Source organism: Panthera pardus, unplaced genomic scaffold (genome assembly GCF_024362965.1).
Source record: "Panthera pardus isolate Hobbes unplaced genomic scaffold, ASM2436296v1 HiC_scaffold_17, whole genome shotgun sequence".
NCBI lineage: Eukaryota > Metazoa > Chordata > Mammalia > Carnivora > Felidae > Panthera > Panthera pardus.
Window position 1 is genome coordinate 118,615,302 of NW_026526732.1, and position 27,487 is coordinate 118,642,788.

Below are 27,487 nucleotides of genomic sequence, written 5' to 3' on the forward strand. Positions count from 1 at the left end.
GTTTTACCTTTCCATCCTAATTATGTTGCAAAGAACAACTTATCTGCATTATGTTAAAGTGCTCAGTGGTGATGACCGATGAATGGAAGTATAACTCAGTTTAAAAGTAGATTACTATTCTAGTGGTAAAACAATTAGAAGTTAAGAATTTAGCATTTTTATAATATTTTCCCTCTGTGACTCTCGTACATTTCAAATGATGGTTAAGCCCCAATTAGAAATCTATCTTGCTGTGGGTTTTATCATTTGTCACAGTGATAAAGATTAACTGAGAATAGAAATCTCAAAATGCAATAATGATAGTACCTTATATCTCAAAGAGCATTCAGTATACAAAATACTTTAATGTTCATTATTTACATTTGGCCAATATGCAAGAGAATATACTGGTAGCACTTGTAAACAATTCATCCTCACATTATTTTTTTTTTCCAAAAAACTGTTGCAAAAAACTGCCTTGCCTGTTTTCCCCTCTTCTGCATAGTATATTTCATTAAATTTCAGCAATTCTAAATCACAATGACACATGAAATGTGTTTGCTATGAAATCAAACGTTTTATGGCATATTCATCAAGCAAATACATAATACAATTTATAAAATCACATTACTCTGTCCAGTAATTAAAAGAAAAGGATGAATCTCTATCTTGGTTTTTGCTCTGGGTTTTTTTTTTTTTTTTAGCAAAAGAAATAATTTACAGTAAGCAATTCTAATTATTTCAGCTAAATGTTTATAGCATTTGAATGATGATATTTGTTTCTATCATTTAGATTTTATAGATGGGTTTTGCACAGAAAGACTTCTTTTCTATTGATGCTTTTGTAACTTACACATACATGGCCGATTACTAAAACAATAATTTGTCCTTCAGCGATAGTAAGACTCTTCTTTTTCCTTAGCTTGCTAGATGCAAATTTTAGCCACTTTTATGGTCTTGCCGAGATGCTAATGCTAATTAATGTTTTAATAGGACAAAACGTTGGCCAATAAAACTATTAAATTTTGAAGCATGGATTGTAAATTCAACTTGGTTGCCCTAATGATGATGTTGATAGTGATAATGATTATGCAATTAATATTTATAGAGTGCTTCTAGAATACTGAGCTCTGTGCTAAACATTTTACTTACTCTATTCACTTTCCCCAACTGCTCAGTTACAGGAGTGTGTTCCTATGTCCACTTTACATGAAGTGATAACCATTGTGTCTCACGGCATTGAATAATAATTAAAATATGCTATATTAATAATGTATTTCAGGGGCGCCTGGGTGACTCAGTCAGTTAAGCATCCAACTTCGGCTCAGATCATGATCTCATGAGTCATGATCTGATCTGCAAGTTTGAGCCCCACGTCGGGCTCTGTGCTGACAGCTCAGAGCCTGGAGTATGCTTGAGATTCTGACTCCACCTCTCTTGGCCCCTCCCCTGTTCATGCTCTGTCTCTCTCTATCTCTCAAAAATAAGTAAACCTTAAAATAATAATAATATATTTCAAATATTCAACTCTGAAGCTTTACATATATGAAATTTGTACACATATATAATAGATATGTGTGTGTGTGTGTGTGTGTGTGTGTGTGTGTGTGTGTTTGTTCATTCAACAAATATTGATTTATAGACTATGTGTTATAGGCTGCTGTGCTAATCTCTGGAGATGGTTGATGAGGTAACACCCCTCCCTTACCTTTAAGGGGCTTTCAGTGTATTGGGAGAAGTGGACTCATTTAAGATACAAGTACAAGGAAATGTGACCATTGCCTTGATAGGGAAAGGTCCAGGGTGTTGTAGAAAAATGGGGAAAGAGGGCACCGGCTTCCCAAAGTATTAGAGAGGTCTTCACAGAAAGGAGTCCTGTCTCTGAGACCTGAAGAATGAGTTTAGAAAGATGATGTGCAGAGGGGACAGATGGGACCAGGGTGTGGACAGGAGCCAGGAGCAAGGCAGGGCTGGTCAGGTCAGGAGGCCACAAGGATTCAGAAGTGCTGAGTGGCCAGGGTGACTGGAGGTGTGACACAGCTGGCCGGGGAGGATCACAAGGAGCCTTGCATGCTGTCCAAAGGAAGGCAGGCCTTCCATTCTGTGTCTTGAAATGCCATCAGCAAATTAATTCAGCAAACACTATTAAGGGATGTTCTTCTTCTCTCCCTTCCTCCTTCCTTTTCTCATTTATTCATGCAGCAGATTTCTACTGAGTGTCTATAATGTGCCAAGCATGTGTTGAATACAGAGGATAAAAGGATAGACAAGAGTGTACACAGTTTTCCTTTCCTAGAGCTTACTAGTAGGTAGGAGAAACAAGCAATAATCAACAAATCTAGAAAAAAAAAGTAAAATTATAAAGGTGACATATAGGAGCACGTGGGTGACTCAGTTGGAGTTGAGCTCGACTCGTGATTTTGGCTCAGGTCACGATCTCATGGTTCGTGGGTTCAAGCTCTGTGCTGACATCGCGGAGCCTGCTTAGGATTTTCTCTCGCTCCTTCTCTCTCTGCCCCTCTCCTGCTCACACACTCTCTCTCTCTCTTTCTCTCAAAATAAATAAAATAAACTTAAAAAAAAAAAAACAACAGCTGACTGGTATATAAAGGGACAGTGCTTCTGTCAAAGCGTGTGGTAGGAGGTAGTGACCTGGCCATGGAGGCCAGAAAGGCTTCTCCGTGAGGAGGAGGGCTGGGCTGAGATCTGAAGGGGAAAAGAATACAAGGTGATCTGAAGAGCGTGACTTGGAGAAAAGAGGAGATCATGTGCAAAGGCCCTGAGGCCTAGGAGAGCAAAGTGCTTTTAGAGAATTAAAAGTAAGCTGGAAAAGCTGGAGTGCAGGCTGGAACACGAGGACTGGACCATACTGGGCCCTGGAGGCCACACTAAGAATCTGGCTCAGTGGAAAGCCACTGCCTTGCCTTAGGCAGGAGAATGGGCTGCAGGGTGGGTGGCAGGAGTAGGGGCAGGGAGACCAGTGCAATAGTCCCAATGAGCTGTGCTGGTTGGTGGCCTAGAACAGCGATGGTGGTATAGGGGAGAGGCAGGAGGGTGTGTGCTGATGGTAGAACCCATAATGGGTAGTTGCTTATGGGGCATCATTTGGGAGAGGAAGATGTAGCCCATTGCTGAGCTAAGAGAATAGGAGAGGGTAGAATCTGTTGCTTGGATTTCCAGAAAACAGGCTGGGGGAAGTGGACATCACAAGAAATGGAGGTTTGAAGTTGGTCTTGAAGAATGAGTTGGCATTTTCTAGTCGGCAAATGGCCTTTGCTAAGCAAAGGTAGCGGCATGCACGAAGCACAGAGGCATAACCAGAATAGTGCAAATAAAACCTGTGTGTATATATACACATGTCCGAAAGGGAAATTCACGTAGGACCCATAAATAACTTTGCTGCTTTCTTGATATGCTCCCATCTACTCTGTGTTGCAGTGATTTTAAAACTTGTAGTAGATAGAATCTGTAAGTAGCTAAAAATGTTTTAAGTATTTTTTTAAACCAACCCATAGGCATATTATAATGTATAGAAATTTCTCTCTTTACTTCCATGACTTGAAGATTGTTTTTGTTTTTGAGAGAGAGAGAGAGAGAGAGAGAGAGAGCATGAATGGGGGAGGGGCAGAGAGAGAGGGAGACACAGAATCCCAAGCAGGCTCCAGGCTCCGGGCTGTTGGCACAGAGCCCGACGTGGGGCTGGAACTCACAGACCATGAGATCATGACCTGAGTTGCAGTCGGACGCTTAACCGACTGAGCCACCCAGGCGCCCCGTCTTCCATGTCTTAAATTAGGGATTCACATATGGCTCTTGATTTTATTAATCTGAGATTTTAATTAATCTGAGACAGATTTAATTAGTCTGTCTTCTTTCCAATAAAATGTAGCCAGTTTAGGGAGGACTTTGGATTTTAGGTTTTTCCTTTGTGGTTCAGCATCTGGACTTGGGATTAGATGGCATTTTTAATTTACCGAAATAACTATACATTTGCTCTTGATTGAAATGGGAACATGTTGATTTCAATTTATCTTGGGTGTTAGAATGGATGGGGCAGCCACGTCCAAAAAGAGTTAGTGATGCTGAGACCTACATAACATACCAGCTCTGGGGAAAATAGGGTGATGATTTGATATTCAATTTTTTTGAGATAAACACAGGAATGTTGATAGCAAGATCAGTTTTGGAGATATGGTGTAGCACTGTAATTATAAGCATGGCTTCTGTGAACACTAGTGGCTTAAATCCTAGCTGTAATATCTACTAGTTGTACAAACCGTCAGGTTTCTTGTCAATAACAGAGATAATAATGATTGGTGGCCACTTGGAAGGGTGCCATAGAGTGGGGTAGTGTGCATAACGCCAAGAACTTGGGAAGTGTTCAATAAATGTTAGCGATGACTTTGAATTTTATCACCAATACCGTGCGGCCCCTGAATCATCAACAGAGAGACACTTCTCCTTGCAAAAGTGGAAGTCAGGCTCTTATGGTGAAAACAGGTACTGAATTCACTTCACTTTGTGTCTGGAAGGAATCTTAGGGAACCATCCAATTCAGTCATGGTTCTGACATTTTCTGGAGAGCTATTTTTTTGTTTTTTAATTTCTCTGAAGTTTTGGAATCATTAGTCAGGGAAGGAAGGGAAGGAGCCACATCATCTTGATGGTGACATCCCTGAGGTTAGAAGATGGGGTGCTGGGTGACAACCCCTGGCCGGAATCCTCTCATCCCTGGAGATGCGGACCTACTATGGGTCTGCTTGCTGAGTTTTTGACATTTTGCCATAAGAGGTGTGTGTGGGGGCGGGGGGGAGAGACTGTGCACCTGTGTTTCTCTTTTCTGTGACTTCATCTGATGTGAATGAAGGACACAGAGAGCTGCCTAACTCAGTGGGAAATTGTGTTTATAATTACAGGTCTAGGCATTTTCCAGTGACTTTCTCTACTGCCACTGTTGCTACTCAAGCAGAATCTGCGCAGAAAGATCTGCTGGGAAAGAACTGACTGCTTATGTTTCTCCATTGTGATGAAAGCACATGTTACAGGTAAAACCTCCACAATCCATCACCCATGATAACTATCGCTTAATTGTCAGGCCCCCAAGATGGTGGCGGGGAGGTCTGGCTGTCTGTTCTCAGGGACACGGAAACACACCATGTAAATGTAAAATCTCTGTAGATTCACATAGTCTCCACCTGTTGACTCTTTCTGTGTCTTACAAAAACGGAACCCTCGCTCTTTTGTGGGAGAGAAAACAGCTTCTAATTATTTTGAGATCACTGATTAGGATGGATGGTAAGGCACTGGTAAGAAAGAGGTATTTCTGATGATGGTGTGTGTAAATTCAGCTAGAGAGACTACCATTGGATGGTCGTAGGGAACACTACAGTATGTGCTGTTACCTAACCTTTCTGTTCCTCTTAAAAGTGGAATAATGCACATCTTTTCATACCAACAGATATATATCTACAGCACGATTTTTAGCGTTTATGTAGTATTATAATATTATATCGTGTACCGTTGAATACATATCCTAAAATATATCTAATTGGTCACCGGACATTTAAGGTTTATGGTTTTCTTTTTTGGCTCTTATGCTGCCAAGAATGTTCTTATAGCTTTATATTCGTTGCCATTCCTAGTGGCTTCCTTAGGATACTCCCTTACCAGTAAATTTCAGAGCTTAAAAGTGTTCCAAGTATTAAGACCTTTTGATACGTGTTGCCAAATTACTTTCCAATAAAATCATACCAGTTTATATTTCCAGAGGCAGCGGATGAAAGTACCTGTTTCCATACAATTTTGCCAGTGCTGAAAATGTTCAAAACAGAGAGTCTTGCCAAATGATGATGAGAAATGGTATCTCCATGTGTTGTTGTTATTTTTTTTTGTAGGGAGGCATTGATTTGTAAATTTATAAGTCATACTATTTTGAAGAACTTTTCTCCCGTGGACAGCAGCATGTTTAAAACTTACCGGTTTTTGACAGTTGAGAAATAATGCTTAAATCAAGACGGCATGGAAGGGTCGTACAGAATTTTAAATTTTCTCTTCTCTTTGGCCAAGTAGTTTTCAACAGCCATGATATCACTGGAGAACAATACTGTTTCAATGGGAAACTTCGTTTTTCCATTCTTGAGAAAAACTAATGAATGGTCCACATTAAACATGGATCAGAAATTATACTCAAATTAAATACAAACACATGTCCAACATTGGGAGCATGACTGAATATAATTATGCTAGCTCCATATGATTCAGAGGTTGTAGATCATGGTAGAAAAGACCGTATGTAGGCTCCAGACTGCTTGGGTTCATAGTCCAGCTTTGCTATTTTGTTGAGGCGTAACGTTGAGCAAGTTGCCTTACATCTCGAGTATCTGAGGTTATAAAATGTAGATAGCGATAGCACCCATGTAAGAGGATGGTGTTGCAACAAAATATATGTGAAATGTTGAAAATGGTTAAAAATCCTGTTTCAAGGGGCTCCTGGGTGGCTCAGTCGGCTAAGTATCTGACTCTTGATTTCGGCTCAGGTCATGATCTCACAGTTCATGAGATAGAGCCCAGGTCGGCTCTGTGCTGACAGCATGGAGCCTACTTGGGATTCTCTCTCTTCCTCTCTCTCTGCCCCTCCCCAACTCATGCGTGCGCTCTCTCTCTCTCTCAAAATAAAAACGTAAACTTAAAAAATCCTGTTAGAAAACAATATTTAATGATAGCAGAAAATGGTCATGGTAGAAGTAAAAAGAAAGCAAAATATGACACTTAACCAATAGTGTCATCCAGGCTTGTAAAATTATTGTTTTTCTTCCTCTTTCTTTTCATCCTTCTCTGATATCCTCCCCGCCCCCAAAAAACTTTAGTATATTTCTGAATGGCCTTAATTTGAATTAATGGGGTAATCCCAGTCTCGGAGGAACTGACTGAAATCTGTAAGCCAGAGACCCATTTACCACGGCGCTGTGACATCCATCAGTGTCACCTGGCCAGTGGGACCCTTGGAACAGCCCTTGCGTATGAGAAAGAATGAAATCTGGCCATTTGCAGCAACGTGGATGGAACTGGAAGGTATTATGCTAAGCGAAAGAAGTCAGGTAGAGAAAGACATACCGTATGTTTTCATTCATATGTGGATCCTGAGAAACTTAACAGAAGACCATGGGGGAAGGGAAGGGGAAAAAAAAGTTAGAGAGGGAGGGAGGCAAACCATAAGAGACTCATAAGGACCGAGAACAAACTGAGGGTTGATAGGGAGTGGGGGAGAGGGGGAAATGGGTGATGGGCGTTGAGGAGGGCACCTGTTGGGAGGAGCACTGGGTGCTGTAGGGAAACCAATCTGACAATAAATTATACTTAAAAAAAAAAAAGGAACAGCCCTTACGTGAGACCAGAACCTTCTCCCAGCTGCCGGTTGCCTTGCTTCTGAGCTATAGCGAGCACCTCGCATCCAGCAGGCTTCCTGGCCCCTTTGAGCTGCACACAGAGAGTCTCCAACTGTCTGGCTCCGTGCACGACCTCCCAGCCTCATCTCTTTCCCCCTTTAAATAAGCTTCCTTTCCCTAATTCAATGAAAGAGGGGGTAGAACGAGAGACCACCAGCTCTCAGGAAACCTAGGCTTCATCCCGCATAAACACAGGAGGGAAAACCGTTGAGTTGTGAGACCCCTCCATCCTTGAGGTGCATCAGACGGTTGAAACATAGAAGTAAAAAGAGGCCAAGGATTATTTGGCGTTAAGGAGACAGACGCCAGGCAACTTGACTGGCTTTGGCGAATGCGTTTCACCGGCTACCCTTGCGGCTCCTGTGTGTTTGCAGACGTCACCTTTGCTTTGGCCCACGTTGGCAGTCTTAATTTGAGCAGCCCTGTCGTTTTCAATAGAAGGAGGACCATCTGAATTCCGAATTAAGACAGTCTAGCTTAAGAAGTCCTCTTTAATGGCTCACAAATTCTCCTCCCATAAATGATGATAAGAGTGAAGAAGAGAGTTAAACTTGCATTTATACACAGACATATGGCATCTCGACAAAATTAGTAAGTTCGCAAAGGGAGAGAGGACCACAATTGTGTCGGTAAATATAGGTCAGGAAAAGAATTCATAATGTCCTGCCAGACTCCAGGGAGGCGCTTCATGAGTGTAGGTAGGACGGCTGCACGTTCACGGTGGTGAGAACGGCAATTAGGTAAACATATGGAGCGTTTGGTATTTGGACAGCGCTCCCGTTCCTCCTAAACTACAGAATCAACAGGGACTCAAACAGAGAGGAGGAAACGGTTCTTCTGCTGGTGTGCACAAGGGCAGGCCTGTTGATCGCCAAGGGCTTACCAGAATGGCTGTCTCTAGGGAGGCAGACGAGCGGGGGATGTTTAACCACATGTAACTGTGCCATAGCCCCGCCCCTGTGGTCCCGCCATTTTTGATGGTCTCCATAACCACACCATGTTTGCAATCACGTAGAAAACCTATCTGCAAGGCCAGGCCAAATCGCCATTGCAAACTCCATTCGTACGGTCCCCCCAGGGCCTGTGGGGTGCCTCAGGGCTCTGCCAGTACGGAGCGACAGCACAGTTTTTGAATCGCAAGAAACCGAGACCATGTCTTTGACTTCTAACCCCATTCAGTCGTGTGTCACTCATGACTAATTCATGTATCACTCATTGCTAATTTATTCATTAGCAAATACCTCTTTGGGGAGGGCTGGTATGAACGAGTAAGGTTCTAAGCTTTGGGGATATGGAATGGAACAGACAGCCATGAGGCCTACCCGAAGGGAGTTCACATTTCTAAGGGAGGGACAGTCGAGAGCATCATAACCTAGTTTGAGTGAACACAGAGCTGAACTGGGCCATTCTCAAAGAAAGCGTAGAGTGCATCTGAAATGAGAGAAACCAGTGGAGAAAGACCCATCGATCCGGAAGGCAGAAAGAACCAGAAAGCAGTCAGCAACTGGCAGTGAGGCTGTGGTTATGGACAGTGGGGCCAGATTGGGAAGGAAGATGGTGAGGAGAGGAGGCAGCTCTAGAACCCTGCTTGAGTGCCCACGGTCAGGGCCAGCGAAATTCAGGCAACGATTGACCCCTTAGTGTAGGTAGTCTAAATAGCGCCTGCTAGTGGCAAACCATCTTGTAAGCAATTGCGAAACGGATGTGCCTTAGTCTGTGACTGTATAAACCTGTCAGATGGCAGAGTGGCTGGCTCCTGCTATATGGCGGAACTTTCTTTGTTCAGCCACCAACCCAAGAAAGAATGGTTGCCTTACCCGCACCTGCTTACCTTACTCTATCTCTGACTAACCACCTCCTTTTTCTTGCCGTATCCACCATAATTCATGTTACAGGGTGAGATTGAGTATATAATGAACTCTACCTTCTGCGCACAAGCATAATGAACTTCACGTTATTAACTTTAAACAGATTTAAGTTCCACATCAGTTGTCCCACCTTGGCCTCCCCAGGACTTGGTGCTCTTCCCCTCTGCGTGTTTGTGGGATTATGGTTCTTCTTACCTTCTTCCCTCCATTCGTGGGTGCTTTTGTGGTCTCTTAAGAAATAAAATCCACTCAGAGATTTCTTTTGTCTTCTTTGGCCCGCAACATGGCTTTGGTAATGGCTACATTTCTAGCTTTGGGTTGACTATCATTGGGGCGGGGGGGCGGGGGGGGGGAGGCTTTTTCTCTATTTTGTCTTTCCCTGGTCAACTGCTGTCTTCTGGGGCTCTACCATACACTTTACCTCAAAGCTTTTTCTTTCTCTGACAAGCCCAATTCAATTATTTATCCCACGCCCCAACCCAACCCACCCAGCCACCCAACACAGGCATATACTGTGCATTCTGGGTTTCGTAATGCACATTTCCATGGTTAAGAAAACCCTATTGATAGTCATTAAATATTTACAATAGAGATCTCCTCAACACTTATCTTTCAGCATAAATATGTTCTTCCCTTTTCCACTCCAGTTCCTGAAAAAAAAAGCCTCCATAATTCATAGCCAGTTTGGGGGAAGGTATTATTTTGAAACACTTAATGATGTGTTTCATGGCAAAATGAAAAACGTAGAGACAAAGACTCAAGAGTACATAGTGTTTTAGATGTAGGCATAGCTTTTCAAAACGATTTTGGAATATATTAGAGTTTCTGAAACAATTTACCAGACTTCTGTATAAAGCACTTTATTCTTTGAAAGCCTTATAAATAATGTGATTTACTGTGTCAGTGTGCAATCACATAGTTCTTTTACCTCATGAAATAAGGTAGAATATTGTGTCATCTGAAGGAGTAAAACACGTTAGAAAATGGTTGACAATGGGGCGCCTGGGTGGCTCAGTCGGTTGAGCGTCCGACTTCGGCTCACGTCATGATCTCGCGGTCCGTGAGTTCGAGCCCCGCGTCGGGCTCTGTGCTGACAGCTCAGAGCCTGGAGCCTGTTTCAGATTCTGTGTCTCCCTCTCTCTCTGACCCTCCCCCGTTCATGCTCTGTCTCTCTCTGTCTCAAAAATAAATAAACGTTAAAAAAAAATAAAAAAAAATAAAAATAAAAAAAAAAAGAAAATGGTTGACACCAAAGCCCGCCATGTTGTCTTTTGGGACCCTCAGGTGAAATGCTGCAGGATTCCCTCCCCTCTGATACACGATGCTGCTCTCCATATTGTTGGCAAACTGTAATGTCCCACGTGTGAGCAATGAATAGTAGAAATCTCAAAGTGTCAGTATTCTGGGGTACTTTTCAGAGTACTGTCTTTTTTTTTCCTCTTAGAGTTTATCAAATGAGATGAAGCATTTAGATATGTTTCCTAAATTCTAGAATGTTCACTATCACAGCTTCTGATGTTGCAGGATTTGGAGGTGGAAGGAGGCATGAAGATTCCCCTAGTCCCCTTTCCTCCCTGACTCAAGACCCCTTCCAAATCCTAATGCCTTTCATTTTGCCCGTGTCCAAACAGTGAACCATTGACTATTGAAAGAACCATTATTATTGTAAGATTTGGAAATTATAGAGCTTCTTGGGAGTGATGTACTTTTTTGTTTGAGTTAGTAATAAACAACAGACTCAGGCCCCTATGTACCAAGCAGTATCTAGAAAGGTCATCTCTTTAGATTAAATGAGCAATATATCAATGACATTTATTTAGGTTTTCATAAATGTTTTAGTAAAATTTGGGAAGGTAGTTTTTATGACTTGGCAGCTATATGTGGTCCCTCCTGTTTTCTCTTCAAAAAGACTCTGTCTTCTCTCTCCCCCATTTTTCTTTTCTTTAAAGTGAGGACAGCACGTCCCTGTGAAGATTATATACATACAACCCTTTCCACATTTCCTGGCCCGGAACTATTTACTGCTACTATTTCTACTCTGTTTTTTCCTCTGTTTTACACTCTGGGTTCTTGCTGGTAGAGATCAACTTTGATCCTGAGTCTCTGAAACAAATAAATGTTAACTAAACAGAGTAAGAAATTTAGTGCTGATATCCCATGCTTTAGAAACCGGGGCTGTCTTTGGTCCCACGGGCAGAGATGTGATCCTCCCGAGTGTGTCTGTGGATGAACCTATGTCCAGTTAGAACGTCCTTGGCCTTGGGACCGGGAGGACTTTGAACAAAGTACCCACTTACTCTGTGCCTCCCAGTTTTATATCTGTAACGTGAATGGGTTGCTCTCTGAGGCTTCTTCCTCCCTTCTAAAAAGGATCATCTTACATTCCAGATGTTTTAAGGCTTTGAAGACCCTGTAGAAAAGAACCTGTAAGTCATTGTCTATAGCTTTTATGTCTTAGTCCACTTGAATATGTGCCTCAACTGTTTTCTGGTGTGTTCCCCCCTCCTTGCTCAGGGGGAGCTGATAACCTGCTCCTCCACTGATGACGGCAAGACAGAATAAAACCAAGCACCCCCTTTCCTACACAAAGGCACCCCCCCCAGATGCTTAACCCCTTAAGCTAGTGTTCAGACGGCACAGCGGGACATCACTTACCGCTGAAATACAGCCATCTCTGGAATGAATTTTGGCAGCTGAGTAATAGTCAGGCTGCGGCACTTATATGACAGTTTGGGGAAGGGAGTGAGACAGAAATAGCAGATTCCAAAATAATCCAATTAAAACAGCAGGAAAGTGGAGTTGGGTGGCAAGAAGGGAGGGGTGGTACGCCCGGAATCCGATCATCTCTGCGGTCGAGACAGCGCGGACCTTAGCACCGGAAGCGCTGTGCTGTCCTCAGTGAAGAATTTCCTACACGCACACCGAAGAGGGGTCTTGTCCGATGTCCCATTAAGCTGTCGTGTCGGGATTTTCTGGCTCTCTTTTCCTAGTGGTCTAGTTATCAGGCTGTGTTGGCACGTAAATAGATCTGTCTGCTTAGAACTACTTTTGCCTCCCGTGTAGGATTGTATCATGTTCAGTATCTATGACATCAGAACGAACTATGCTGAGAAGCCCTTCTGTTAAGGCACCTTTTGAATGGCTCAGGAAGGGTCAAGTGGCAGGACCAGACAACCCTTCCGTTTAGTTCAAGGGTCTTTATAACAACAGTGGCCGGGAAGGAAAATTCAAGAAATGTGCATGATACACAAAGGCAGGTGAATAAAAATGTAGAGCTCTTTAGATTTTCTGGGGTGGAAGTAACCTTTCTGATAACTATTAGAGTAAGAACATGGGAGTAGCAGTGGTCAAATTGAAAAATACTGGGCAGTGTGTGCAATAATAATAATTTAAAAAGCAAAGGTTTGTCAACCCAGAAATAATCAGATCATTAGATAATAGGACCTCGGGTCTCTCAAAAGGATAATAATAATATAAAAAGCAAAGGTTTGTCAACCCAGAAATAATCAGATCATTAGATAATAGGACCTCAGATCTCTCAAAAGGGAGGTTCCGGGGGATAAAGGAAGCAGGTGCTAAAGGAACGTGGGCATTTTAATTTAACCAGAAAAGAGAGACCTTTAAAAAGAAATACAGGGGCTACGTGATGATGCTTCGTGGGTTCAAGGCCCGTATCGGGCTCCACGCTGCTGGTGCGGAGCCTGCTTGGGATTCAACTGTATCTAACGGGGTATGGTCAAGATCAAGTGAGGTGGTGCATACAAAATGTTTTGTGAAAAAAAAAAAAAAAGAAAATATTTTGTGAACTCTGAAGCCTTCCCCGTGCTATGACAGTAAATGTGCTCTGTGCTGACAGTGTGGAGAAGGCTCCGGGGGCCTGATCCCCTGGGAGAATAACCCTCGAGAGCCAGTCACGGACAGGCAGATTTTACTGTGTAAAAATTTAAATATATTCATGAATTATATTTTATGCTCCTCATTTTTCTGGCCCAGAAATTCTTCTGTGTCTATGGGATTTTTCCAAGAATTTTCCAGTGAGTTCCGTAAGAGAGCCATCCACTCTCCAATGAGCTTTTCCACCGCGTGATTGTACAGTAAATGTTTTCTCTGAGGAAACCTCGAATGACAGAGTAAAGAGAAAGAATTCTGGGCACCTGGGTGGCTCAGTCAGTTGAGCGTCCGACTTCGGCTCAGGTCGTGATCTCACCGTTTGTGAGTTCGAGCCCCGTGTCGGGCTCCGTGCTGACAGCTCGGAGCCTGGAGCCTGCTGCAGATTCCGTGTCTCCCTTTCTCTCTGTCCTCCCCCACTCATACTCTGTCTCTCTCTCAAAAATAAATGAAGGTTACCAAAAAAAAAAAAAATTAAAAAAGAAAATAGTCCCCATTGCGGGAGGTCCAGGTAGAGACGGGAATGGGGTCGGTGGGCTAGCTACAAGAGGAAGATAAGTAGGACGCTGAAGGATGAAGGCTTGAAACGGAGAAGGTTAGGCTGGGTAAATCCCTGCAGAGTGTGGGCTGACGTGCCGAACTTTCCTTTATGCCGCCAGCAGCCCATCTGTCTTCATTGGTTTCTGTGTCTTCATCACAGACTCCATGAAGTGTCTACTTGGCTTTCCTTTTCTTTTTCTTTTTTCTTTTTTTTTTTTTTTTAGCTTTTTATCTTAATCCCCTCCCAAAGGTAACAAAAGGAAGACCACTGGACCTGGATGCTGTTTGTGTGTGACACGCGTGGCAGGCAGGGGAGCAAGCTCGATTTCTGAGTGGATGTGAGCGCGGGGGTCCGTCTGTATGCATCCGAGCATATTCGTGTGTGCATCCGTGAATATGCGTGCATTTGTGGGGATAGCCACAGACACAACACACGTGCGCCTCTGTTCTGTACATCCTAACATGGAGAGGACACGTTGACGATAATGAGAAAGGGTGACAGGAAACCGTGAAAGTAACATGCCTTCCAGCAGCCTTTACTGTTGCAACCCAAGTGCACGATGCAACTAACATTGGGTGTGCGGGGAGAGTCTTTGCCTGTTCATCATTTAGAACAATAGTAGGAGTCACATATTAACAGGTTTAAGTGTCAGTTAAGTGTCGAAAGATACAAATTCTCTATTGTTGGCAGCTCTTGGAATACCGGCCGGGTATTTTCGTATTGTAGCCCTGGTGGCTTGGAGTTCAAAATGCTTTGGATGAAGAATGTTACAGTGTGTGCTCTCTGCGGCAGAAAACGTGCCCTGGTTGTTTGTTTATTATTCCCGAGGACATTTGCAGGTCTGAACTATCACACGCAGAAAAGAAGCGCTTTGTTCGGGAAATACAGGAGGAGCGGCACGAGAAAATCGAATTAAGTGAAGAAACTTCGGGAGCCCATCTTTGATTGATGGTGCTTCTTACGTATTCTTCATGATTCCCTGTGAAGGCATAAAAACTATGAAATTGGATTTGGAAACTGGATTAAGACAAATGGCTCCTCAGACTTTTTTACTTTAGCTCTTTCCAATTTTCCTAGGAAAGCACATAGTCGCTATATAAAGAGTCTGTGTTTACTACATTAAATCTTCCTAAAAAGCGTGCCCTTGAGGCTTGATTTTAAGAATTAGTCTAGAAGATGCAGGGGCAGGCTACACCTGCTAACTGTGTTACAGTGTTTGTCTTTAGATATTTTATGTGCACACTTGCTTTTATAGAGTGAGCAGAATACTGCTTTTCTTTTTCTTTTTTTCTTTTTTTTAATGCTTATTTTTGAGAGAGAGCAAGCTTGCGAGCGAGTGAGCCAGGGGGCGGGGGGAGAGAGAGGGAGAGAGACACAGAAGCAGAAGCTGGCTCCAGGCTCCGAGCTGTCGCCACAGAGCCCGACGCGGGGCTCGAACTCACGAACCGTGAGATCGTGACCCGAGCTGAGGTCGGATGTTTAACTGACTGAGCCACCCAGGCACGCCCCTTGAATGCTGTTTTTCTTAAAAGTTTTTTCTGCCTGTCTCTCACCATAGACTTCTTTCTCCAGGAAGAGTTTACCATATTCCCATTTGAGCTATTGCTTTACTCCTCCAAATACTTTTTATCAGGGACTCGTAGGTGTTCACACGAGTCTCTGTTCACTAGATTGTAAACCGCTTGAGAGAAGAAATTGTTTTATTTGTTGTAGCACAGAAGGCAAGGCCCTGAACATTACTTGTCGAATGAATGAATGAATCAACCACTCAATCAGTCAGTCACTGAATCTGACACCTACCATGTACCTAGCATTGTCTTAGACCCGAGGGAATGTGAAAAAAGTGTAAGACATGGCCAAATCTGCTCTGATGTCGTAGAAAAATCTGGCTGAAGGTTAGGACAGCCTGAGTGAGGAAATCATATTGGATTACAACCCCAAAGAAGAACCCATGAGTCCATAGTGATATCAATAAATAATTGAATGAATAAATGAATAAGTGAGGCAAAAGAATTCTCCTTACAGAAGAATTCAAGTTAATAAATAAATACATGAGAGGCATCATTAGAACTCCTCGCAGTAAATGCCACAGGAAAGTTCCACGGATGGATGCTAGGATTGGTGGGCAAAAGATTAAGCAGAAACGGGATACTTGTAGCATTTTAAAGTATCTCCCTCCAAAACATTTAGTAATTACAAAAAGGAATAGGTCTCTCTACCTGGAGAATCCTCACAGACATGCCTCCACTGAGCGATCAGGGTTAGCATTACCAGGAAACCATATTTGACATTGTATGCCCCTTCACAGGAAATGCTGAGAAGGCCCCCCCGCCTCAGGCGACTGCCGTGGTGTTCTTCCCAGTCATGTGTAATCCCACTCTCCTCAAGAGAAAATATCCAACCCAGTCGAAGGACATTCTAGAAACCAGCTGACGAGTACTCTCCGGAAGTGTCATGGTCTTAACGCTAAGGAAGGGTTGAGGAGCTGTACAGGTGAAAGGAGACCCAAGAGACAGGATGTGTCCATGTCGTGTGAAAGCCTAGATTGGTTCCTGAGACACAAAAAGGACATGAGTGGAAAACTGGTGACATCGTCATAAATTCTGTGATTTGGTTGGTAGTGTTGACCACGTTTAATATCCTATGATTATGTAAGACTTGAACATAAAGGAACGCCTAGTGTTAGGGACAAGGCAAGTGTGTACTATTTTTGCAACTGTCTATAAATCTAAATTTATCTTTGTGAAAATCTAGCTGAGGACACAACACCAACCCGCAAGAAGCAATTGCGGAACAATAGGTGACAGCGTGCAACCGAGAATCCGTGGGGGGTGGGGGGCACGTGAGGGTCATTGAGGGCTGAGAAGAAGGGGGCATGGCTGGGGGCACAGGGGTCAGGACAGGTTTCATAGGAGAAACGCCTTGAGAGGAGGTGTAGAGATGACGGGGGGAGGGGGGACACACAGGGATGGGTCCAGGAGCAGGGAGAGCAGGGACACAGGCTCGAGGGAGGGACGCAGGCGACCCGGGTGGGGTAGGTGGAGAGGCTGGCCGAGGGATGTGGGTATCATTGCTGGAGAGCAGCAGGCAAGAAAGCTGGGCCCCTGTGGGGAAGACAGAGCAGAGGGTCATGAAGATGTGGCAGACGGGGAGGTGACACAGAGTTCAAGTTCTTGCCCCAGAAAGTGCCGCCATGAGACAGTACACATGGGAAATCGGTGACAGGCTATCCAGGTGGCTGGGATTTGGGAAAGAGGAGGCCAGGTGAGTTAGGAGTTAGAAATAGGTAATGAGACCTTGCAGATGACGACGCCCTGGAGCCGCCACCCAGAGATGGTCAACTCCACTGTAGTTTCCACCATCGCCATGGCTGGGGAGCCACTGGGCGGCGTCTCCTTCGAGCTGTTTGTAGACAAAGCAAGGGGAGAAAGGATTTGGGTATAAAGGTTCCTGCCTTCACAGGATTATTCTGGGATTTACGTGCCGGGGAGGTGATGTCACACGCCATAATGGCACTGGCAACAAATCCGCCTCTGGGGAGAAACTTGATGATGAGAATCTCATGCCGAAGCACACGGGTCCTGGCATCTCGTCCGCGGCAAATGCTGGACCCAACACAGACGGTTCCCAGTTTTTCATGTGCGCTGCCAAGACTGAGTGGTTGGATGGTAAGCGTGTGGTCTTTGGCAAGGTGAGGGAGGGCAGGAATCTTGTGGAAGGCTGTGGAAGGCTTTGGGTCCAGGGACGGCAAGATCAGCAAGAAGGTCACCATTGCTGACTGAACAGATCTAAAAAGTCTAACTTGTGTTTTATCTTAACCATCCACCCGTTTCTTCTGCGGCTCAGGAGAGCACCCCCTCACCCCCACCTGCTCGAAATATCCTGTAATCTTTGTGCTCTCGTGCATATAGTTCAGCAGGTTTCGTGTTTTTTCCTTACTCCCCTCCACATCTAGCTGGATTGCAGAGCTAAGCGTATGACAATGAAGTGAAAAAATAGCAGCAACAAAGAAATACGTCGTGAGAAGCAATTCGTCCGAGGCCTGGAGTGGGAGGGGTGGGGAATCAGAAGAGGAGCAGGCATCGTATCTAAAAGCATGTCAAGAGGTAGACTCATAGAACGTAGTGATGGGTGGATGTGGGGCCCGAAGAGGGAGAAGTCACAAAGATGATTCCCGGGTCAAGCTCACAGGACAGGTGCCGCTGGTGTCCGTAATTGAAATAATTCATTCAGCAGATATTTCAGTGCCTACGTTGAGGCATTCTGTATTCTAGGTAAAGGAGGATGAAAAAGAGTGTAAATGCGATGTTTCCCTATGAAACACAAGCAGGAAAGCCCATGGCTTGAGCTGGACTGAATGACTTCACAGATGACCGGCTCAGACCCACATATGGTGGCGGAGGGGGGGGGGGGGCGGGGGGGGTCCCTGTCCTCCAGTTAAAAAGAAGGGAGGGGATTGCTGTCTTCCTAGCAGCAGCCGTGAACAGCGTTAGGATATTTTTCAAGTTGGCGCTTTTCTGTGCTTAATAAAGACGTCAAGCCTACTGTTCAGACTCTACTCACCAGAAAACTCTCTCTAGTAAATCACCATTCTACTTAGGAAAAGCTCACACGTACTCTTTTAACTCTGCCAAGATAGAGATCCCTGGGTCCCAGCGGTCCCAAATACGAAAGCTAAAATACCGTAAAAGCACAATGAACTTGACGGAATTAAAAATGGAAAGTTAAGTTTGTGTGCTGAAGTTTCGAGCTCCTGCTCTTCAGCCACTATGTCTTGGGGACTTGTTTTATATACTGGTGCCCATTGAGCAGACCCTTAATTAATGTTCTCCTGGACGGGTTTGGCTGTGTCATTCTTCTCTTGGGCTTGTCCCTTCTCCGTGTTACTTAGGACGGGGTTTCTGTATCCTTTATTCCTTTGTGCTCATCAGAGACTTCACAAATTTCCACCCATACCTCAAAAATGACTATACAAAAATGTCCATTGCTCTCACAGTTGACATTTCAGTTATGTTTCTTAAAAACTGAGCACTGACCCCCTTTTTGGTATCTATCAGTGATTAGGCTAAATAGACATTTTACTGAAAATAGGAAACTAAAGAGAAAGTTCACCCCTTTTACGGTTAACTGTAAATGGAGGTCACTTGTATCCTGGCAAGCGTGGAATTGAGGTGGTTCTGATTCGGGTCCAGAACGAAGCATCCTGTGTCACCTTTGCAGCACGTTAACTGAAGCTGCAGGTGTCTTCTGAATGGCGAGAACGCTCCGTGAAATGTGAATGGCCTACGCTGTATTTAAGACATGGTTTAAATGGCAATGGGTCTCCTCATACGAATAGACATCTTGTGTGTAATGTAAGAAGGAGTTCGTCTTTTGTAGAGTGTCCACCCTGGTAGTGGCAGAGCACTCTGCGAGGTGACCACGAGGTCCCCTCTGTGGGCCCGTTGTGGAAGCCTATACGTGCAAACTAGGAGGGTAAAGGGCCTTTTTATGTTCTTTGTGTCGACTTCAGTATTGTTTTCATCGGGAACATAGTTCTAAATTGTAATTGCAGTTCTAAATTGAATTGCGTTAAATTGTAATGGTTCTATAGAAGGGTTCCATGTACAGGTGCTTACCCTGTCCCGTGAGTCTCTCCACAGCGCCATGTAATACAGGCCAGTCTGCACCACCCCCTTCTCAGAGCGCCTGGTGCAATTGAGTAGAATGCATTTCCTACGGTGGGGGTCCAGTTGTCCTTTGGTGGCAGAAGTGGGAGTCGTATGCTGAGCTCAGGGAACCATTCCGGACTTATTCTCGAAAGTTGTGAGGCCAAGGCAGACAGAACCTCAGCCCGGTGACCCCGCAGCAGAGCCCCTTAGGCATTGAGAAACTTACCGGGCTATCCTTTGTCACAGAGTTCTTAGGCGCGTGTTATGCAGATTAGTTCTTTTATTTTTTAGGAGGCCCCACAGGAAGCACGGGAAGCACGTGGTCATGTAATCTAGTGGACCTTTTACAAATGCAACAGAGAGACGAGGGTGGAAAGTGCCAGATAATTGCTGTGGAAGAAACAAGCATAGAAAGCCAAGTTTTAGGAATGAACATAATCTGTTTAAGGTTAGATCTGAATTTAGAGTTTGTGCCCTCCCCTGTGGCATTGAGTAATGAAATAAGGGGGAGACCTAACAGAGCAAGAGGTGGGTGTGGTTACACATTCCTTCCTTTCTTCACTGTCTCCACTATTATCTCCCCTTTCGCATTAAAAGTAAGTTAAATGAATGAGGATGAAGCGAGCAAGCTGTTTTAACAACTTTCAAGTGCTGTCACTTGTGTGAATTTTGTCATGACAACAACATGATCCTGGTTTTCTTGCCCAGTACACATGCTTTCGCGACCCTAACCTACTCATGAAATCTGCAAATAATGGGAAAAAGACTTCCTAGGAAAGAGAAAAATGGCTGATAAAAAAAAAATCCTGCTCTTGGCTCTGTGGGTGAGGCCCTGAGATGCCCAGAGTCTGGTTGGCTGAGCAGGGCACTTAAAGTAGGGTTAATGATGTAACTAGTTTACTTACCCAGTTCCCCAAGTAGATTCAATGGAAGGAGAGGGGTTTCTCATGTTTTAAATATATCAACCACAGTGAAGGAAGTAGAAAACTGGAAGCATTAAAACAGCTCAGCAGTGTGGGGCCATTCATTTTAGAGAGACAATATCTGCGTAGATTTTTCAGGGTAGGTCAACATAAAGGACCTTTTCCTGAGATGCAGCAAAGCAGAGAGGACACGGAGAGCAAGAATGTGGCATTCCAACACCCCAGCTTGTCAGAGTTCACTTCCGGTGTTCACAGGTGGGGGTGGAGACATCCACCTGGCCATGATCCCCAGACCCAGGGTCTTTCCATCTTATGGCTCAGCCGTTCCCTAAGGTCAGTGGGAGACCAGAAGGTTCCTCTGCAGCCAGTTTGACCAGCAGTGGTGGGGGAAGTGAGGCACTGAAAGATCTCGCTGGAGGCTTGTTACGCTCTCGTTCATGTTCCCTTGGCCAGATTTAGTCAGGTGGGCACACCTAACCGCGGGGAATGCCGGGAAATGCCAACCTTAACGCTTGGGAGGTCAGGGAAGTGTGTGGAACACTAACCAGCCTCTGCCACAGCTGGGTACCTTCTCGAGCCTGATGTCAGCCTTTACATCCGGTCCAGCCGTGCCCTGGGGGCATACCTGCATTGAGTATCGGGTATTTCCAGGCACCCCACCCCTGTCCTGGGAAAATCGGGGGCCTGCTGAGTCAGTGTGTCAGGACCCTTTTTTTTTACATATTTTTTTAATGTTTACTTATTTTTGAGGAAGAGAGAGAGACAGAGTGCGAGGGGGGAGGGACAGAGAGAGAGGGAGACACAGAATCGGAAGCAGGCTCCAGGCAATGAGCTGTCAGCACAGAGCCCGATGCAGGGCTCGAACTCGTGAACGATGTGTGAGATCATGACCTGAGCCCAAGTTGGATGGACGCTTAACCAACTGAGCCACCCAGGTGCCCCAGGACCCTTTATCCTTCACACCATCTTCCTCTGAACACACATTCCCTGATGTCATCTTCAGCGTGGAGGGAGGGGGGGTGGAAAGAGCAAGTAATCCTGAGTGGCCCCACATGGAAAGACGAGGAAGCTTCTAAACACGGCCACTAGAGGATGGCATCCTCACCACCATCCTGGGCTTTATCTGTGCCGATTGGTGAGGAAACCGCTTCTACCGAAGTTCTTCGAACTGCACCATCTGGGAGCCAAGTCCTATTAACATAACTAAATTCCAAAGGAATTCCTGAAATCATCTCAGTCCTTCCAAATGTCCCAGTGTCTGTGTTCTGTCCTCAGGGCTGCGTTGTAGCCCCATTCTGCTCTCCGGAGCTTGTATCTCCCACCAAACCCTGAAACAGGTGTTTACTGAACTGAACTATTGGTAAGCTTTTGATGTCACATGACAGAAAACAAGAAGGGGAGTTTCGGGAAGGGGGGCTGGGGGTTAACTATATAAAACTATTTCGGTGCTCTATTACATAGGTTGGGATGAAGTATTTAGATGGGGGGTTGGGGCAAAGTTGGGGGGTGGGAGGAAATCTGTACAGAGGGGAAGGCAGGGGCACCTGGGTCGCTCAGTCAGTTAAGCGTCCGACTTCGGCTCAGGTCATGATCTCACGGTTCATGGGTTCGAGCCCCACATCGGGCTCTGTGCTGACAGCTCGGAGCCTGGATCCTGCTTCAGATTCTGTGTCTCCCTCTCTCTCTGCCCCTCCCCGGCTCACACTCTGTGTGTGTGTGTGTGTCTCTCTCTCTCAAAAATAAACATTAAAAGCATAAATAAATAAATAAATAAATAAATAAATAAATAAATAAGAGAGGCAGGCAGATGCCAGAAAAACTTAGGAACTTCCAGGTCAAGAAGAAGAAATGTCCTTCTTCTCCCCGACCTGCTCTTGATTCCTGTACCTCCTGTTCCCTGCCCGCCACAGGAACAGCTTGTTTGAGAGCTGTCAGTACCGAAATTTGTCTGCATCACGGGCTCAATAGCTCTTGTTTGCCTTCCTACAAAACTGAGCACTATTTATAAACTTTGCTTCTCTGAGAAAACGAGTTTGGGGTTCCAACCAACTGACTTACAAATGAACTTTCTGTACAGAGCTCATTCATAAATTGAGGACTGCTTGTACTGGGCTGGTAACCCAGAGATAACATTTATCTGTGCTTTATCAGTACGGGCTTGTCAAGCCTAACTTATGTTTACTCTTCTCTGCATTCGTTTTCATGATAGCCTTGCTCTTAAAATTTAATACTGTATGTTTGGAGAAACATTTCCTTTGGAGGTGCCTCAACTATTCTTGTGAATTGGAATGGTGATTTCATTTTATCTACCAATTTATCTTTAGTAGGATTCATGGCTATGAAAATCTTTTGTGCAGGGAGTCTGTAAATTGTAGAAAAATTGAGAACGATTTAAAGGAAGTAGGGGAAAGAAAGAATTCTTTTCTTGTATTACCCCGGGTTGTCAGATATCTTGCAATGTAATTACTGTGTTGGTTTGTAAAGGTTAAAGAACGCTGAAGTTTATAATTCCCTTTTGCGTATGTGTTCCACGCATACAGGGGAAAAATCTGACGCATCAAAACAACATGCCTTAACGTAAAAGTAAAAGTTCTGAGCGTTTTATGGTTTGTCGACACATAGACATACATAATTCGTGGGTTTTTATATTTGCTTTTACAAATACCCGATGAGTCAGTTATTTGTTCATGGAGCCGATTTGCAGATTACAAACTTTGTTTATTGCAAATCTGTTTGTAGGTGTAATGCATGCACAGAGCTGTTGTTGGTAGCATCATATTGTAATGCAAAAAGGTAAAAACCCTGGTCTTAGAGATGCTCCTTCTTAGGAAGCATACAACCCGTATCCAAGTAAAAAAATTCTGCTCTTAGCAGAGCAGCTGACAGAATATGATCACAGACGTTACTGATGCTGTTCTGTTAGAAAGCAGAAATAGAATGCCTAGGACAGGGCAAGATTGTCATAGATTGTCAAGGTGATGTGCTGCTGTATTAAAAAGAATACTTTGTTTCCCCCCTCACAATGCACCCCTGCAATGGTAGGAATCTGTTTCGGCTCTTATTCTGCCTTGCAGTTGAGGCTCGGATTCCGATACTGGTGTAGTTAAAATTTAGTGACTAGCAGTCATGTTTAATGGTCTTCCCCTTCTGTTTAAAACCGTACTGTGGCCCTGGCTAGAAACATTTCCTTTTAGTTTCAAGTTTATGTATTCTGTTGTATCTTTGGCTGATTTTTCTTTCCTGTCAAAACTATGAGAATAATTTTCATGTCATGATCTTTCTGCCCTCTCCAGCCTGCAATCACTTTCCCCCAAATTGTCCTTGTAGATTTCAGGACACCTTTATATTAAATGATCAGTCATTGACTAATACCTTTGAAAGGATTTTACAGAAGCTGAACTGCCAAGCTGTAGTTTAACACAAAGAAGCCCCCGTGAGCGTGAAAGAAAGCCCTTTATGAACTGTAGAGTAGTGCGGAAAAGTCAGGCATTATAATTAAATACTGTCAGGTTATTACTGAGCATTGACTGTCAAAACATGTAAAAGACAACGTATATTTTCCCATAGGTACACTGCTTATAATGTTTTGAGAGTAGCTAGAAGTTACTCCAATACTATAAGGGAGTATCTGGCAGGGAAAGAAGGGTGAGGAATCCAGAGTTTTAAAAGGCCAACAAAAATCATTAATTAAGGGAGAACTCTTGAAGCTACCTCTTTATGACCCCACCGGATGCAAAAACATGAAATGCTGAATGTTAGAAGAGAAATAATTAAGTTTAATGGATTTCTGTTTTATGACCAGCTCAAGTTTACAGCTTTCTAGATATCTGGAGAGACGCGAAAGCTTTATTGTTGTCATTCACCTTAAATCTTATATAATCTGCTCTTAATTTCCAATGTCCTGAAAAATACTTTTTCTCTCTTTCTGGACACTTCGCCCCCACCCTCCTACCCCCCTGCCAGCGCCCTGCCAGAGAAAAAAGAGCCTGTAGTTTTCAGCACTGATACTGCTTGGATGCATTTGTAGGTGAAACATACCAAGTGGGGTGGGAACTTCTTCATGAAAATTGGGCCCAATGGGCTACGTGACAGTCACTGAACATGCTTGTCTTAGTAGAAATTTATCTTTTACAGCTGACACGCCATCGAGCAGAGTAACCTGTTATAAAACGTGGCACTTAATCATTTGTGTTGTGTCTTCAGCCCTGAACATCGAAGCTGAAACATATGAAGCGACGTTCTTGACCTTTAAAGAGACTTCATTAACCCTGTGTATTAAAATGGTTTTCGATGAAAGTCTTGGAGAAATGCTTTCGTAGTTGATTTCTGGAATGCTCGGAGAGTAAAGGCAGTTTGTGTGTGTGGGGGGGGGAGGAGTTGGGGGGGCTCAAAAGCCAACATTACCCAGAGACCTTACAGAATCATGCCGAAATAATAATAATTGTTGTTGTTTGTTACTGTGATGATGATTATTATTGCAAATGAGTAAATTGGCATTCTGATTTCTTAGTTTGAGTATTCCCTGAAAATCACTGTTGCCTCGTGTGGAAAAGGTGGGCTTCCTGGAACCAATAATATTATGGAGGTCGCGCTGCAGGCAGTTATTGGCGTGTTTATCAGATAAATCGGACATCAGATGGGCCATAGGCTGTGGTTCTTCAGTACATTATCCTGGCAATTTTTATTCCCTGAAGAAAATCATGGTGCCTGTTAACCAGAGTAGTTTGGAGAAGGCATGGCTTTTAGGTACCCCGTTCCCGTGATTTGGAGAAGCCAGAAGGCAAGGCTCCAGAGCACCCCCTCGGTATTTTTTCATAAGCTTTAAACTGGGTATGAAAAATGCCTGTCCACTTCAAAGCTTCTGCCTGGGAAGATCAAGCAGAGATTGATTTTTAGCCACTGTGCTCATGGGGGAACAGAATGCAGTAGCCAGGATTGAAAGAAGCACATAGAAAGAAAAAGCGAAGTAAGCTCTCTGGCACCCACCTGACAGTGTCTCCAGAGGAAGAGGATCGATATCTTCTGATATTCATAGTTAAAGAAAGGGCTGGAATTCTACCTTGCGTATGGTCTACCCATCAGGACCTCTCCCCCAGGGAAGACAAATATTCTTTATTCAGGAAATGGGAAGCCGGAAACGTTAAGGGCTGTCTGGCAGGTCGTTTTGCTACATTCACAGAGGTGTGCCTTTGTCACCTGCCCCCCAAGGAAACCTTCTAGACGTTAGCAGTCACTTCCCATTTTCCCCCAAACCTTCACCCCCAGCTCCTGACAACCACCCATCTGTTTTCTCTCTTTGTAGCTTGGACTCTCCTAGACATTTCGTATAAATAGAATCACACGGGATGTGGGCTTTTGTGCCCAGCTTCTTTCACTTAGATAATGTTTCCAAGCTCCATCCTTACGGTGGCAGGTAGCAGGTCGGTGGCTGGTTTCTGCAGCCCTTCCTTGCTCTGACTGAATAATATTCCACGGTATGCATGTAGCGCATTTTGCTTATCCACTCGTGAGTTGATAACCATTGGAAGTGCTTCTACTTTTCGCGTTATACGAATGATGCTGCTGTGAACATTCCCAAACTAGCTTCTGTGTGGGCATGTTTTCATTTCTCTGTGCAGCTTACTTTTTTTCCAAGTTTATTTACGAAAGAAAGAGAGAGCGTGTGCACGGTGCGGGGGGGAGGGGGCAGAGAGAGAGGGAGAGAGAGAATCCCAAGCAGGCTTCCGACACGGGACTCGATCCCATGAACCGTGAGATCATGACCTGAGCCAAAATCAAGAGTCGAACACTTAACTGACTGAGCCACCCAGGCACCCCATCTGTGTTGCTTAGAAGACATTAAATGACTTTTTTTTCCTTTTCATACATCAGTTTGCTTCACTACAGTCTCTTCTTATCTATCTCACTCTCCTCAAAATAATTTTCCTGAAGAAGGTGGTTGTAGAACAGCAAGAACCTCAATTAATTTGTTTACTAATCACCAACCACCAGACTCTCTCCTAAGCACCCCACATGTGTTCCGGCATTTATCAGATGGCCTTACTTTCCAGATACCATGGAGGGGTTTCGACGGGCTCCGGGCTCCCCTAAAGCCTGAAGCTATGCAGCCGGGATGTGGGAGGAGCTGGGATTTGGACCCGTATCCATTGCTCTCTTAATCGCAGAACTCTCTGCTGCCTTCCTCATCATAAGGTTAACCCACCTGTTCAGGCACCTGTTCACCTCTCAGAGCGTTCTTCTTTTCATGAGCCTCCCTCTGACTTGGCCGTGGAAAGTAAGAAATGTGGTTCAAGACTCTTTATCGGGTGCCCCCCGTCTTCCTTGACAGAATGACCATTTCCCTCTCTGTTTGAGTGAGGTGCTCAGTTCCAGCCTGGCTCTTTTTTTTATTATTACATTTTTTAATGTTTATTTATTTTTGAGAGAGAGAGAGAGAGAGAGAGAGAATCCAAACTGGGTTCTGGTGATAACAGCACAGAGTGGACTCGAACTCACAAACCATGATGAGATCATGGCCTGAGCTGAAGTCGGACGCTCAACCGACTGAGCCACCCAGGGGCCCCCACTCTCTGTCTCCTCACCTTAACCTCACCTCCTTCATGCCAGTCCCGCACATACCGCCGCACCCATGCCCTGTTTATCAATTCGATCCAACCTGCTATGCACCTGTCGAAATCTCAGAATCTCAAACAAGGCCACTCCCTTCTCTGGGCACAGCCTGGGGCCGCCTGCTTTTTCTCCCCTCCCCCGTCCTCCCCTTCCCAGTCTCTTCAAAACCTATCATCACTCCTGCCTTCTGCACAAGGGTCTTTATTCCTCTTGTTTTTTGGAAATCTCGAGACACAAATCCTTCACCTGTCTCTTCTCTTCAGTTCTGTGCCAGTCCCACGGCTCGAGCGTTCCAGTGGCTCTGACCTCCAGTATCAGATACGCCACACCAGATACCCAAGGCATCAGGAACTCAGAGGAGTCTCTTTGGAGGCTACCCAAGAGCTTATGGAATTCTTCCGATCTTATGTTTTCAGCAGTTTCTCTAAGTCACGTACAAGCTACACTAATTCTCACTCCCGTTCCCTCCTTCATGAACGTGGAAGAGAACGTAAAAATGTCATTTGTCTCATCTGTAGGAGAGGATAGATTTTGGACTAAAATAAAGTTGGGGGTTACCTGTGAATTTCAGCAACCCCTGCGC

The 27,487-nt window shown here is 44.4% G+C and overlaps 1 protein-coding gene and 1 pseudogene across 10 annotated transcripts in view; both read left to right on the plus strand.

Moving 5' to 3' along the window:
- Positions 1-27,487, plus strand: part of ATXN1 (ataxin 1) — a 416,021-nt gene that overhangs the window by 156,647 nt on the left and 231,887 nt on the right. For 8 of the 10 annotated variants that reach the window (XM_053904879.1, XM_053904881.1, XM_053904877.1 and 5 more), the window contains one exon: positions 4,896-5,024. The exons of the other annotated variants lie outside the window; for them this stretch is intronic. The gene's annotated coding sequence lies outside the window, so the exon portion shown is untranslated. The remainder of the gene's footprint in view (positions 1-4,895; positions 5,025-27,487) is intronic. 10 annotated transcript variants of the gene reach the window in all.
- On the plus strand, positions 16,621-18,103 carry LOC109249543 (peptidyl-prolyl cis-trans isomerase A-like; annotated as a pseudogene).